This window comes from Pomacea canaliculata, linkage group LG3 (assembly GCF_003073045.1).
Source record: "Pomacea canaliculata isolate SZHN2017 linkage group LG3, ASM307304v1, whole genome shotgun sequence".
In the NCBI taxonomy this organism is placed as follows: Eukaryota; Metazoa; Mollusca; class Gastropoda; order Architaenioglossa; family Ampullariidae; genus Pomacea; species Pomacea canaliculata.
Window position 1 is genome coordinate 41422602 of NC_037592.1, and position 14727 is coordinate 41437328.

At 43.3% G+C, this 14727-nt stretch overlaps 1 protein-coding gene across 9 annotated transcripts in view; it reads left to right on the top strand.

Annotated features, from left to right (window-relative positions):
* Positions 1 to 14727, top strand: part of LOC112559106 — a 92267-nt gene that overhangs the window by 12311 nt on the left and 65229 nt on the right. Inside the window, exon 1 of one of the 9 annotated variants that reach the window (XM_025230036.1) lies at positions 7814 to 7960. The exons of the other annotated variants lie outside the window; for them this stretch is intronic. The gene's annotated coding sequence lies outside the window, so the exon portion shown is untranslated. Of the gene's footprint in view, positions 1 to 7813; positions 7961 to 14727 lie in introns of those variants that run through there. 9 annotated transcript variants of the gene reach the window in all.

A 14727-nucleotide genomic window follows, 5' to 3' on the forward strand; every position in this document is an offset into this window, starting at 1 on the left:
ATGGCGGACACTGAAGTACGTTACCTGTCTCTGACAAAGGTCAATGATCAGGTCTACATTCACACGCGCAATAGCCAAATATTCATCTGTGTAATGAGTTGTGATAAGTCTCGTAGTGTCTCGTGTATGAATGGTGTCTTCTGTCTGACGTCATGTGTGCGTCATTTGTTCCACGTCACTTGAAGCAGAAAATGACGTCATATATAAGAGAAAAGCAGTCGCTCTAAAAATAGCCAAGTGAGCGGGAAAACAACGGTCTTATTCCGCCATCTTCTTTGTGACTCTCAGTGACATTCCTCTGACCTTGTTCCTCTTTGATTCGATTCACCTACACATCTCTTCTTCATCATCGTCCTCTACGGGGGCTCGTCGTGTTGTGTTGTGTGTAATACGTCGTGCGTATGCAAGGTAAGTGTATGCTTGACTTAGACGCCATTCATCTTGCGGAAACAAATTACACTTTCCAGTAGTGCATCTTGCATGAGTTTGCAAGGCATTTTCAGTCGCTCAGAAATTGAACATTCCACCTACTGATTGTGGGTGAGATTTAAATATTCGGGCATCTCGAATATTTCATCCACACTTCGTAGAGAAATCACACAATGAACATGTGTTCATATTTTCATGATGTCGAGAAACTGCTCTAAATATTAGAACTATCTTTTCATGCACGCAAAACTGCATCAATAACTGCTTCAAGTATTAGTGTTTTAGAGAATCAATAATATTTGATATCAAGTAAGGCATTTTCATTACTCTTGTTTATTCCAAAATCTCTTATTCAGTGAAGCCTCCCATCTAAGCGTTTTCCTTTATGGACATTAGAGAGTGTAAGCTTTCAAGCCCTGACCCCTCCGATTTTTGGTCCGTAAAAAGGAAATATTGCATGACCTTTTTCAAACAAATATTTGCAAAACAAAAGGTAAATACGGGTTTATAACTTGGACCTATCAGTATCGCTGTCAGGCGGCTTACAGTAAATGACAGAAGAAAGTGTGATTACTCGTAGAATGTTATAAGTCGCGAAACAGCCAGCAATCGTTCATCTCTGAGCTCTATAAAACTATTATATTAAGCACATTCTTATAAATTCATGATGATGCTTGAAAATTTTTTCCTTCCTCCAAAATAGTTTTAATTTAGGCCCTGAAGTTCTTCAACTAATGAAATTATGAAATGAACTTTAGTTAATGTAAGTTTGTGAAGAGTTTATTTTTTTCATCCTGTCTTCTAAAAATTTACCTAAAGGATTTTCATAGATCCTTCTTTTGATATGAAATGAACACTTAACCAGTCTTAAGCATGGCGTTTTCTGTTCTTCCTCGAACTATTTCTTCTTTCCATCTTCATAATAATTTCAAGTATTTGCAGTTTAGCCATGTTGGTTAAAATGGCGCTCGACTTTGGAGGTCACATGTTCGGTGTCCGCTAGGAAATGTACTGTAAAACTCTCTTCTACTTAGAGGCGGTGAATACCTCATTTACCCAGAGATGTTGGCTCAGCCTTCCAGATGGTGCACCACCTACAATTCATCGCTGATGAGACCTTCTTTGCCGTGGTCAGCTTGTGATGAACTCACTATCTCTGACGACGGGATCGGACGCCCCTTATGTTCCCAACGCGTGTGAACTTCCTGTTCAAGAACTGAAGTCATAAAAGGCACGAAAGTGTAGGTTTTCGGTATTACAAAACTTTTCACTTTGCAGCATGGCACTTTTAATTGCGAAAAATCCAGTTTCGCACAATCAGCTGAAGTTTTAAATGAGTTTGAAGAGCAGGATACTGATGACATTCTCGGCCGACTCATTAAACTTTTTTACGGTGATGAGACAGCTCTTAAAGTCTGGCTGCAGGGATGAACAGCTGAAATGTGTCTTTTTCGTGACTCACTCCCTGGAAACTGCGTCTGCAAGTGGTGTTAAAAATCGCTAGTCTTATGCTACATTGAAACAGGTAATGTTGCAGGTCTCAAGGAGATACATATACTTTTTGAGACCGTAAAAAATTAATTGCAGGATAATCACTACAAATATACCTTTCAGAAAACCCCCCAAAAAGAATACATTATAAAATAATACCTCTTGATTGTAGCTTAGCCTAGTCTCACGCATGACGACAAGGACATTTTATACTATGTGAATGCAAATATCTTCAGTAAATGTTTTGTTTTCCGTAGGAAACGTGTTTTATAAAGTGCTTTATGAAGACATAAAACAAAAATCATGAAGGCCGCAAGCTTCAGACGGCAATGTTTAGAACAGACGAAAAGTTATAAACCAGGAACAAAAATATTTTTACGATACATCAAAGAATCCGCATTACACCATCAGATGCCTGGTACAGGGACACTGGGTGTATCTATGCTAATGAGTAGTCTCGCACAGGAACACTGAGTGTATCTATGTATACATGCTCATGAGAAGGAGCTTCGCTTTTCTGTTTCCTACTGTCGTTACAAAAGGCCAGTGAAGCATTGCTCGCGCGTATGCAGCAGCGTGTGCATGAATTTATGTATGGGTTCACCTGGATAAACCAGACTGTCCCAAAACCGGCTTTCTTCCTTGGATTTTCTTTTGTACCAGTCGCAGACGAGCAGTCTGATGCAGTTTTGCAGCAGTGAGCCCACGAAACTGGGTCTGATCGTGCATTCGACTGTGAAAGTCCGCTGATGAACAGCCCGTCCACTCCACATTCGCTAAACCTTTCTTTTCTTTACCCATTCCCTTCTTCCTCCAAAACAGACTAAAAAATCTTAAATTCAAACCACTTAGGAGTAAAAGTGGTAAAATAGCACTCCATCAAGGCAGTGTATGTTATCTCAAACAAACCTTGGGTGACCAAGTCACATGACAGAATCATTTTAGCTTCTGCCGTTAGACCATCGTCATTAGGGGCATCTGAGGACCCACCGGACATGTGACGAGACTGTGTACGAATGCGTTCGTCTTTCGCTTCTGATAAAGTCCTTTGAAAGCAGAGATTCGCCGCTTTTGTTGTGACAACATTGACCACATCTTGCAGACACACAACATGACTGGAAGACTAGAGGCTTGTACATATTCACAGCCTAACTTTCGGGGCAAAGCCAAAGCTATCACTGTCCCAGTTTCTATCTCACCATCGCCGCCGTCGCAGCTTTGATTCTCTGACGAGCATCCTCCGCACTGCCACGGATTATTATGTTCTCATAACTATTCTATCTTCAAATTACGAGTTGTCGCTGTAGTCAAGCTAATTTATGCGCGGCGTCAGTGTAGGGAAATCGTGAAGCTCTTGTATTTCACGAAACCACCATCGTGGATCCACAAGTACGTAACAGCGTAACATCCGAGCTAAGTCGATGTGCCTATGAGAGTGAATGGTCGACTTAGAGGTAACAGCACTAGAATACTGGAAGTACGCTTAGCACGGGTAGGACTGGGACTCCCCTTAGACTTTTTGTATTTGTATATTTTTATGTTAAATAAATCTGTTATTTTCATACGTTACATCACACATCGTTCAATCTTATGTTCGGGAACAGCAGGGATGGGGTCTCGTGTGCCACGTAGTGAACTGAGAGATCGACATGTGAGAATGGTATGTGTGGTTCCCTTGCAAGTTTATGTTGACGTGGGCAGCAGGAGTTAAGGTTAACTATCGCTCGCGTGCCCGGATCCCCGGGGCCAGTATTCACGTTTTCTATTAAAAACAAGGAATACTGCAGCATCTGCCATGCTCCCCTCTGCCTCCCTATTTCTGTCTTTCGCTCTCTCATGGGATTCTCTCATATTATGACAGTGTCAAAATTTGCTCTGAATAGGTTGTTCATACAAGTTACAAAAATGGAGAGATTACACGTGATTGTGCGAGTGCCTGTTTATGAACTTTAGCATCTATTTTATATCCAACATTAATATCTATTCTATATCTATGTTGTATTTCTAGCACCTAATTTGTAGATAGGAGAACTCTTTTAGATGTGGCTTTTAGTCTGGGCACTCTCATACACCTGCCCTCACGTGACAGTTACATCGTTGTCTTATTGAGACAGACCCTAGTTTGAGTCTGTCTTGGCTGTCTCGAGGGAAAGATACAAAAATATTTTGTGCTATATCGGGTTCTTGCCTTCTCGGGATGCTTTAGCTCAGTTATCTGCTGTCTGCTCCCGCTTGTAACAATATGTAAAAGTCCCGTTGTGTGAGCACAGCAGTTTTCGACCGTTGATATTATCTCAACCAATACACCAATACGGCATTTTTGTTTTTTTACGTCAACTTTAAACTAATCTTGCTAAGCAGCATTCAAAAAGCAAATGTTGAATAGACTCATGTAGAAATATAAAATGTCTCATTTATCATCAGCAGTCCCCTGTTTTCATAAATTTAACAGGCACAGCCTCTTCGGTGCCTATAACAAATAATTGAGAACAATGCATAGCTTTGAGAAACATCAGTTGTGCTTGAAGCGCAATCTTGATTACCGCATTTCTTTGTGGAGACCTCTGACCCTCGTGGTCTCGATACGGGGCAGCGCGTGAACTTTATTTTCTTCAAAGCCAGTGATATCACGGTACGTGACTTATGGAAGGTACAGATTTGCAGGTACAGAAGAACAATGCACGAATAATACCGGAGGGGAAAAAACCCAAAGAACATTTGTTGCGTATTGGGAGGTTTACAATGAAGAAACTGTTGGCCTCGTGGAGTTGACCTGATTTATTACCTGGCCGGGGGACTTTGATATCTCCAAGTTACTGCGACCGCTACCTGCGCCGTGCTCACCTTGGGAAAGGGAGGACAACCAGGAGCTGGAGAGAGGCCCTCTGATTTCGCTTCATAAAGAAATGGCTCCTCGCAGGCAGCTCCCTCCTTGACCTTCACCGTGCACACACACACAATGCCGAACGTTTTGTGTTGCAGTCGGATGTATAAATAGCGAAGCTCTGAGGCTACGCAAACACGCAGAATCACCTCCACGCACCTCATTCTTTTCTTTTGATGTTATGCCGACGAAGGTGCTAATATACCAAACGCTCGTCTGCATGTGTGTGCAGTTGTATTGAGGAGGAGGGCGTGTGAAAGTTTCCCCCTACCTCGTTTACCCCCAAAACGTTGCCCATCTCCCCCTTGCTGTTTCGTCTTACATAACCCTTTAAGGACTAGAATACCTATTTCACAAGGAGTCAACTAGGGAAGGGGTACACTGCGTCACACTGGTTTCGAACCGGCTAATGTGATCAGCTGCTCTAACCAATAGACTAGCCTCCTCTTATGACAGAATAATCCAGCTGGCAATCCTCGTACAACAGCAGCAGCAGGATGTTTCTTTCCAAACCTGTGGAGTTTGAGTGATAGTTTTTTGTAGCGTTTGCGCGTTAGTGTAAACACCCTGTAGATCAACCTTGAAACATCATGTCCACTTTTAGCACTCGGTTAATTTCAAAGTGTCTTATTTTCGATGTTAAAAGGAAGAAATAGGCGGGAGATCCCCAACACTCCTTGCAACTCATTTATTATGTTGCGTTTCCTTTGCAAGACTGATCGCGTATGATGAGTTGAAAACTCAATAAAATCAACTGCGTCTTATTTTCAGTTTGCAATTTAGTGACTCACTGCAGGAGTGAGCAGTGGCACGTAGTACTTATATCTGGTGTCTACTCATCTCGAGCGACACTGATTCTTTGGTAGTATCGCGCGAGCTATGACACAGTGGGATTTGGGGTTGTTCGTGCAAAATCACACGTAAAGCCTCATTAATTGGGGATTGTTGTTGCTAAGATTATGTTATGAAACTTAGTTTGTTTACGAAGAGTTTCCAGTTTTGGAACGAGAGAGAGGTAGGGGAGAGGAGGTGTGTGGGATTCTGTGAGCAATGAAAGAAAGCTGGTTCATTCTCACGAAAGAATTTTCCAGCCTTGAGTTTTCCTACTCACATTTACCGAGGCTAAGGTGGACCTCCTCCTCCTCCTCCTCTCATCATCATCATCATCAGACCAGAGACGAGCTTCATTTTAAAATTTTCTGGCTGGGAAGTAGGAAGCATTGTAGATACACTGCGAGCTGTCTGAACCTTTTTTTTTTTAACGCAATAGTGAAACGCATTTACTGTTTGTGAATAGTGAGATTTCAATATTTACTGTATGTGAATAGCGAGAGTTTGGCGCTTAGTGTGACCAAAGTGAACAGTGGGGACAGTGAGAACAGAGGACATCGATTGTGGTCAATGAAAGTAAAGGATATATATATTTTATATCTCATTTACAGATCGACGCACCGGTTTTGGTTTTTTTTTCTGTTATGTATTTACTCTTAAACGCAAACTCATTTTGATCTTTATGTTCTTTTGTAGCTACAAATCGCTCATTATATGTATATTTATAATTTATTTTATATTTGTTTTGATGAATGACAATAGTCATGTTTTAAGTTAGCAATTGTTGAAATTACAGCATTTTGAGTTATTACGTGAGCGAAATACATTGCTAAACACAAACTGTAATAAGCTCTTTTGCTGGTTGGAAAACTGATAATTTCCTTTCGCACACGACAGTGCGTATACTAATCACTTCATGGGTGGCGGAAGGATTTTAGGAGATAAACGTTTTATTTTTACAAATATCATTTGAAGCATCTGTATAAAGGCGAGGAGTAGGGAACGGCCTTTGTGTGTGTGTCCCGCCGTGCCCGCTTTCCCATGACGCTGGGAGTGACTATCGTTCACTTGCACACACAATGAGGTATTTTCTCAGCGAATCCTGGCAACCACGTCTCGGTGACATTCTATCCCCCCAACCCCCGGCCGAGTCTGGTGGTCACGAAGCTTGACTGAAGGGCATTCGGCGTGGGAAAGACTATCCTTCCATTCTTTTCTTGTTTCGTCAAAGGCGCTGGTGATCTCCCTTGTGTCGAGGACAAATGTAGTGTCATCCGATCGTGATGCGCGACAGAAGGACATGTGAATGGCATCAATATCTTTCTACAGCTTTTTCGGTTCATACCTGCGCATCTGTCTTTTAACCAAGAACTCTATATTCTGTCACAAGAGCTTGCCACTGTACTGTCAGGAGCAGGCTGGCGGTCTGTCAAGTTCATGTATTCTGCGATATACTAGTCTCGGAGGGAGGTCAGGGTTAGGGGAGGTCATACTAGGGGTGTGAGGGGTGATGATGGGAAGACAATGGACATGAGCGGGAGGAAAGAGCACATGTGCAAAAGGAACTTTTGTGTTGGGCTGGTACAGCATCGTCAGTTCCAGTCGATGTTGCTGTTGCTGTTCTGCTCAAGTCGGGACAGAAAGGGCGGATGGGGAGGTTTTGAATGATGATGACGACATCTATGATGATGATAATAATAAAATTAGATTCATCACAACCACCATTGTATGTCGGCATTCCGATGAAGAAGGAAGAAAAAAAAAAATAATCGGCAATGTTAACAGCGCCCTGTGCCACCCTGCTCGACATGACGAAGTGAAGGTCACGCGTGGTGCCGTCGCCTCAACCGCTAAGGGCCTCTATCTGTGTCCTCGCTCGCCGTCCTATCTACGCCACACTGACGTTGTACTGCGTTACTGCACGAAGGTGCGCGTATGCAGCCGATCGGCACGTAGACCCCGTGCAAAGCTCGGGTAGGGGACAGGTGGGGAGGTTGCGGGACGGTCAGTCAGTCTGAAGGCAGTCAATCAGTAGCGGCGTCGCCCTTGCAGCTGATGACGTAAGTTACGTGCCGCGCTGCACGGCGCGCGCTCGACGCCCATAGCCGTTGTACTCTGCCCTCCCCCCTCAACCTCCTCATCCAGAGCCTCGCGACAGGAGTAAAGTATGTGGAATACCTGTGGCTGGCCAGTTGGCGGGCACGGGGATTGCCGTAACACGTGGACGCGAGCGGAAATGGAACACTGAAGTAGGTGTGGACTTCTACTGCAAGGAGTAATGGCAACTTGATCTCCACAACCCGCGACACGTTCCTCAAGCTACCAGTAAGATATTTCTCTTTGTTTTCAGGAATAAAGATAGACCATCAGCTTCACTGAAGATGTGTATAGACTGGACTATCTGTAAGAGAAAATTGCAGTATATCTGTACTTTTAGGTACGGTCAGAACTTGAGCTTTATGCCTGACCACACAATCAAGAGCGGCTTGCTAGATAGTGTTTGTTAATTAAAGAAAGAAGCTTACCGCTGTACTTATGGAAAGGGTGTATGTATTCCATGAGAGAGGTTTTATGTCGTTTCAGCATGAATGATGGAAACCAAGACTAAACCCCACATGGCTGACATGCACGTGTGGGCACGCATACCTGTAGGTACACGCATGCTCACGTGCATCTGTTTGCACGTGCAGGCATGGCAGTGAGTGGGCGTCTCTGGCAAGCAGGAGTCGTAGCAGGCGTCAGGAACCCCCACTCCCTTGCGAACGGCGGTTAGTCTTAGATCGTTTTCGGAGAAAAGCCGCCGCAGATGCTAAAATGTTTTTCTGTGGCTGTCGGAGACAGTCTCAAGATTTTGAAAAGTTTGCACGGCATAGTTGCATTCAACCTTATCACTTGCTCGATCGGTCAATTGACGATCGATTAAATGGTTGATTGATTGATTGATCCCCTGACAGCAAGCAGGCAAAAATGTATTTTATTTTTAGTTCTCACCTTGGGATTAAGTGTTGTCCTAACATACATGTCAAAAGCTGCTGTACACATAAAGTTGTTAGTTATCGGTGGGGTCCAGGCACCCAGCATTATTTCAAACTCTCTGTAGTCGGCAGTACATTACAGTCGGCGGTACAGAATACCTGAAGTTTTACCTGTCACTGGGTACAACCATCAGTGATTAGGTGAAGTCAGTCGAGCGCAGTGATTGGGGAATCAATCAGGAGGAGGGGGGGGGGAATTGGTGTTTTACGCCGTATCAATCAGGAGGAAGTGGAGATTTTCACCTGCGACGATGTCAGTGCAGCATCTACATATTCAGATGTTGCAGGGCAAAGCTTACCTGTCTTGCTGTTGCAGCTGTGTACGGGTGTTCTTGCCTTTCCTTCGCACCAGCAGGTAACAGCTAGCGATACTAGGGACAGGCTCAGAGGAGAGAGAACAGCACCAAATTACTTGGCTTATAGATGTTGATCTTGGTAATACTTTTGTGAGAAACATTTTTGAAGGGAATGAAGGGTTTTATGTAGTGAGAAAGAATTAACAAACACGACAGGAGCTAGCTGTTAAGTTTTAATGTTTTGTTTTCACCGTGCTTCATTACAGCGGGCGACGCATGCCTTGAATCACGATACTGCCACGCGAGTGAAAACAGTTCTCACCTGGTCAAACGTCTCAGGTGACCCGTCGGGATTGCAGTGTCAACGAGCACGCAATGAGCAGAAAGTTTTATTTAGACAACGAACAACGAAATTTAAATGGAAAAACAAGTTTGACGGAAATAAGAAATATGGGTTCATTCGTGAATAGTTCTGTTTCCATGTTTTTTATAACTTAGTTCCTCCAGTGTTTATATTATTTAAAAATAATTTGCTACGTCGTAAAAATCTATGATAGGGATATATTCAGGCTGTTCAATTTGCAATGTCGGCGGACTTAGTTTACGAGATACAGCTCGACACCAGTGATAAAATAAATTATCTTTGGCCACGTTTGTGCTGCCTTCTGTTTGAATGGGAAGCTGCACATGCTAGCGTTGAGCTCAAGGTCGCTGGCTGATGCTTGCTCTGATATAAAAAATATCCTATGCTCTGCAGAGATGCATGTTATTTATCAGGGGAGGTGAAGGCAGCGGTCAGAAGAGGGTTAAGTTCCGCATTCCTCAAGTCATGCACTAGACAAAGTGAGCCACTTACCTCCACTATCCAGGTACTGTACCCTTTTTCCCGCCTTTTCATCCTGCCTCGTTGACGGTCTTCTCTCACGTGCTGTGACGACCGTGCATCAACGTACTAGTCACACGTGTATAGAAGGATTTTACAGTCCTCCTGCAGAGTTTGTCTAGTTCCTGTAGTGTATGCTTACCGAGACCAAGCAGTATATTGTAGCCGAAACAAAATGAGGCGCGAACCTGGTGGCTAAAACAACACACTAGAACCTGCGACCCTGCAGACCTACGTCATAAGGAATAGGTTGAAATCTGACGGGAGGAAAGTCACCCGGCATTGACAACTGAGCTGGTCAAGCAGGTAGAGGAGCAGAAACAACAAAGGGCCGCACCGTTCTGCGCAAAAGATTTGGGAACGCCAAGAACAGCCCAAGGAAGGAATACAATCACTCTCTGACAAAAGACAGCAGTAAACAATAACAACCTACACAATCAAAAGCCTCATCAGCCATTTTAGCAAAGTGATGATCAAAGCAATCGACCATGGCATGGAGCTCCATATCCCACCTACAATTTGCAGACGACATCCATTTGACGGCAAGCACTTACTGCGAACTGAGAGACTTTACCAACAAACGAACACAACAAATAGAATGAAGATCAGCACTGACAAAAGGAACCCCTTCTCGTAATTGTAAGACGGCGGAAGCTGTTGGCCAGCACTCTACTCTTTGACCATCATACAGGGAGCTTTGAAGAGGGGTAGACACCGAGGAAGACAAACGGAAGGAAGTGGACTGGCCGTTCCATGCAGAAGATATTCCCAACCGCCCAGGATAGTCGAAATGGCGAGATGAAATTGGTCGCATGGTCCTTTGAGTACTTTTTTAATATCCTTTAGGCAGAAGCAGTTGGGGAAGCATAAAACACCAAGCATAAGCACATTTGATCCGCATGTTAATAACACATTTGAACAGTTGATCAAAATATGTTATTTTGAAACGTCTCTGTAATCACCTTGAACTGATGATGCGCATATGCGCGATGTAGAATGTCATGTCTGATCTACATGTCCTTCCCCTTTAAGTACAGCCACATGCAAGCTAATGATAAGTAGCATTGAGTGCGCACGTGTTAGCCTGAGTATTGGAGAATTCGGATGTACTATTAGCTCGAGCGCCGCGCTTGAACGAGAAGCGTGTTAAAGGTCACATGACCACAGACTATTTGGCCTGAAAAGTGTGCCGTGTGAACGGTGCCGCCACGCAGTCCAGTCTCACGACATCGGCCTCCACCTCAGCGTCGGTCACTGAGGCACACTTATGGTTGCTGTGACAAATTACACTCGCAGCGACCTGGTCTTCCCGGAAATGGTCACGAACTGTCCACTCTGTGGCTGCTTTAGTCTGGCATGTGCCTGTGACAGTCTTTCACAAGTGTTAACTGGCCGCTAAGCTGTTTGCGAGTAGTTCACGAGATGACACACGAGTATTTGCCGTCCGTTGGCAGTGACCTCAATTGGTAGTGGCAATGTAAGTCGTTGTGACTATTTGCTCTTCAACACCTCAGTGCTAAACCTTTTCTATTCACCTCTGCATGAGTGCATGTCTAGAATGTTTAGTCTGTTTCCTGTCATTGTGTTTATGGCATGTCTGGACTGTTTATGAAGAGTCATGTCCTATCTTGCGAGCCGCTGTGTGTTAGGGAAGAGGGGTGGAAAGTTGGGTCAGTGGGTGTGCGCTCCCTTGCATTTCTGCACTTCTGTCTCTGGGAACCTTTCGGTCTAAGAACTTGGCTGACGATTTCTAACTTTAAAGGGAAATGACAATTAAAAGAGTTGAGCGTTTTTGATAGATACTGACTTCCTCTATCGTTTCCCCTTCATGATTTCGGCTTGCAAAACAATCTTCTTCCAACCACACCTAAAACACAAGCGGTACAATAAAACTCAGGTGTGGGGCTGTACAACAAAACACAGGTATGAGGTGATACGATAAAATTTCAATCTTTCGAAGCACATCATCAGACCCATCAGGTGCCAGAGTTCGCTCTGTGTGGTTTTTAAAATTCTATCGTCGAAACTGGCAGCATGGATCTGGGGATCATACAATGTTCAACTCAAGTACAGGGAGCAAGAGATGAGAGGAGTACACTGGTGTGACAGAGGATGTCTTGTAAAATGTACCTCCTCCCTCACAAATTACAGTCTGTTTTCTTTCGCGAAAGAGTAGGGAGACAGTGAAATCCGATTTGAGTGGAAATCACTTAGAGTGTCGGTATCCGTCATTTCTGTCCAAGTTCAACCTGCTGCTTCACTTGCCCTTCCCTTTAACATCAGTGCAAACCGTGATTATGCACACACAGACTTTTAACCGTTCCTTGGCTAAAGCTCTCCACGCGGCCATTTCCCAGACTAGTTGTTTAATGGCTCACTATCCCAGACTGACTAGACTGAAGCAGTTGAACAACTCGCCATTACAATACACTCCGACGTCTGGGCATGCGCACAACAGAGCACCAGTCCGAGCAGTGTTGAAACAGCATGCTCTAGCTTTGAGAAGAGTATATTTGCAGATCGAAAGGTGAATGAAGGGCGAACTGCTTCTTAGGGGCAACCACGCTGACCCATTTCTCGATAGTAAGGGTCACCATGAAACTACATTGAAGGGCAATGTCAGTGTTTGGGGTAAGCGAAAAAGTTTTACAAACGGCAATATAAACAGGCCAAGTGTATCAATCCCCTTACACTACCTGTAGTAAACACAGTCATATTTGTCAAAAGTTGTTGTAGATTTTCTACTCAAGCAATGAATGTAGCGATACGGGTCGGTTCTGATTTATGCTTACTAGCATTTAACAGTGTGAGCCTCTGTTGACCTCAGGGTCTATTCTAGATTGTATGAATTACATGGATAATGGAGGAAAGAGAGGCCGGCATATCAAGCGACTGATAAGTGAAATGGACGTGCAAAATTTAATATTCTGCACGTGCTGTCGCGTTCTTGCTTGTAAGTAGTGTGCTGTACGGTCTGTTACACGTGCGTGGCTACCCAGCCCGTTGGCAAGATTTATCCCGGCCTAACTGTTCTGTGTCTCATAGCCCTGATAACATTAATTGATTCACGAGAAAAGCATACTGTGTGCCGAGATAGGCAGCTCTCCGCCACTCCTTTCAAACTTCTCATCCCGGAAGCCCTGCTAACTGCTTTCTCAAACCTTAACGTTCTCCAGGACTCGGAGGGGGAAAAAGGGGTAGAGTTTATTGATTAAGTGGAAAACCCGAAACGTATATTTTTCCTTATCAACGTGGCTTTGTATCCGGTTCATAAGCTGTTGCCACGCACTGCCAAGACGTGAAACTTTCACTAGGAGTGTGAATTTCTGGGCAAGAAAAGCCAAGCTGGAAGGAGGCATACGAAATCTTGGGCTGACGCTATAGTAAAATCACAGGTGTACAACGACAAGGTGCAAGGGGTCTCAAAGCTATCACGGGGTAGAACTTGGCCCTATCAGCAGGGAATAAGTATGACTGTAATATCTTGAAACTGCCTTTTGTTTATGATGTCCAGCAGCAGCCAGTGAGCAGTTTTGTTTACTTGTTTACAAACAAGAAGAGTGAAGAGAGGACAATTTTGTAACTTTTGAAACGCTGATAACAGCCCGTTTTTTATTTTTAGTTCTTCTTAATTGCTTCTATTTTTTTTAACTGATATATAACCGATTCATTTTTAATACCGCTCAGGTTAGAAGTGGCTCAGTGAGAGTCCAAGGGAAAACATAGATGTTTCAAGGCATGTCAAAGTTGGGAACAGACTCTTGGCGTCAAATTACTATCATCATATAAAGTATGTTAGTCTCTCGCAGTGTCACAGCTCTGTCATGATAAAAAGTGTACTAGTCTCTAGTCTCAGCTTACAATCATCATAAAAGCCTAGTAGACCCCATTGGCTTACTGCTGTAATTGAGCTGACAGCTGACAGGGCATGTGGAGGCCCACAATGTGGACAAAGGGAACAGGACACTAGAGAGCTTGAAGCTATACTGTGTGTAGCAACCTTTGTGGTAGGTCTGTGCGCTAGATAGAAACTTTGACCAGATAATTTATCTCTGTATTTTACTGCTTTGTAGTCTCTCTCTCACTATTAACTAACAACACAAGTAAAAGAGGGATGCATGGTGTACAGTTGCTACCCGAAGCTACTAAAACCTATTCGCTGCTGTTTGCTGACATGCAATAATTTCTGAAACCGTTGGACCGCAAAACTAACGAAATGTGCTTCAAAAAAGCTGATAGATTAAAAGGTACTGTGAATTTGATAAAGCCAATATAGTGGTTGTCAGGAAAGTGGGTATCTCTCATCACCTAAACAGTGATTTTGTGAAATAAATGAAGTGAAGGTGACAAATAGCTATAAATATCAAGGTATGTAATTCTCAACTAAGATGACTTTTAATGTGATGTGGAGTGAATCATGCATAAAAGAAAGAAAGGAGTGATACAAACTTTAAAGGCTATCAAAAAAACTGAAGTTTGTTAACTCTGTAACACCAAGGGGAAACCAGTACTGACATACAGTGCAGAAATTAATTCTTTAGAAAATATTCATTTATTTTACTATAAAACATCTTAGAGGTACCCCTTTATTCTTCAGAAGTGATGTTGGATGACTAAGGGACAAACACCATCTGTATGCATGTAGATACCTAAATATTGATAGCTAGCCAAGTTACTAGTATCAACAATGCAGACAGCTGGTCAAGTGATAACAGCACGAGTCTGAAAAAGAACAAAGTCGGGTACAGACATAAGAAATGTACTGACAGCCAATGGTTCTGGCATAGTCTTCACCATGATTAAAGGGATGATGAAACGTTTATAACGGAATATTAAAGATTGTCTTAACTGCTTTTTAAACCAAACCAGACATTCTGA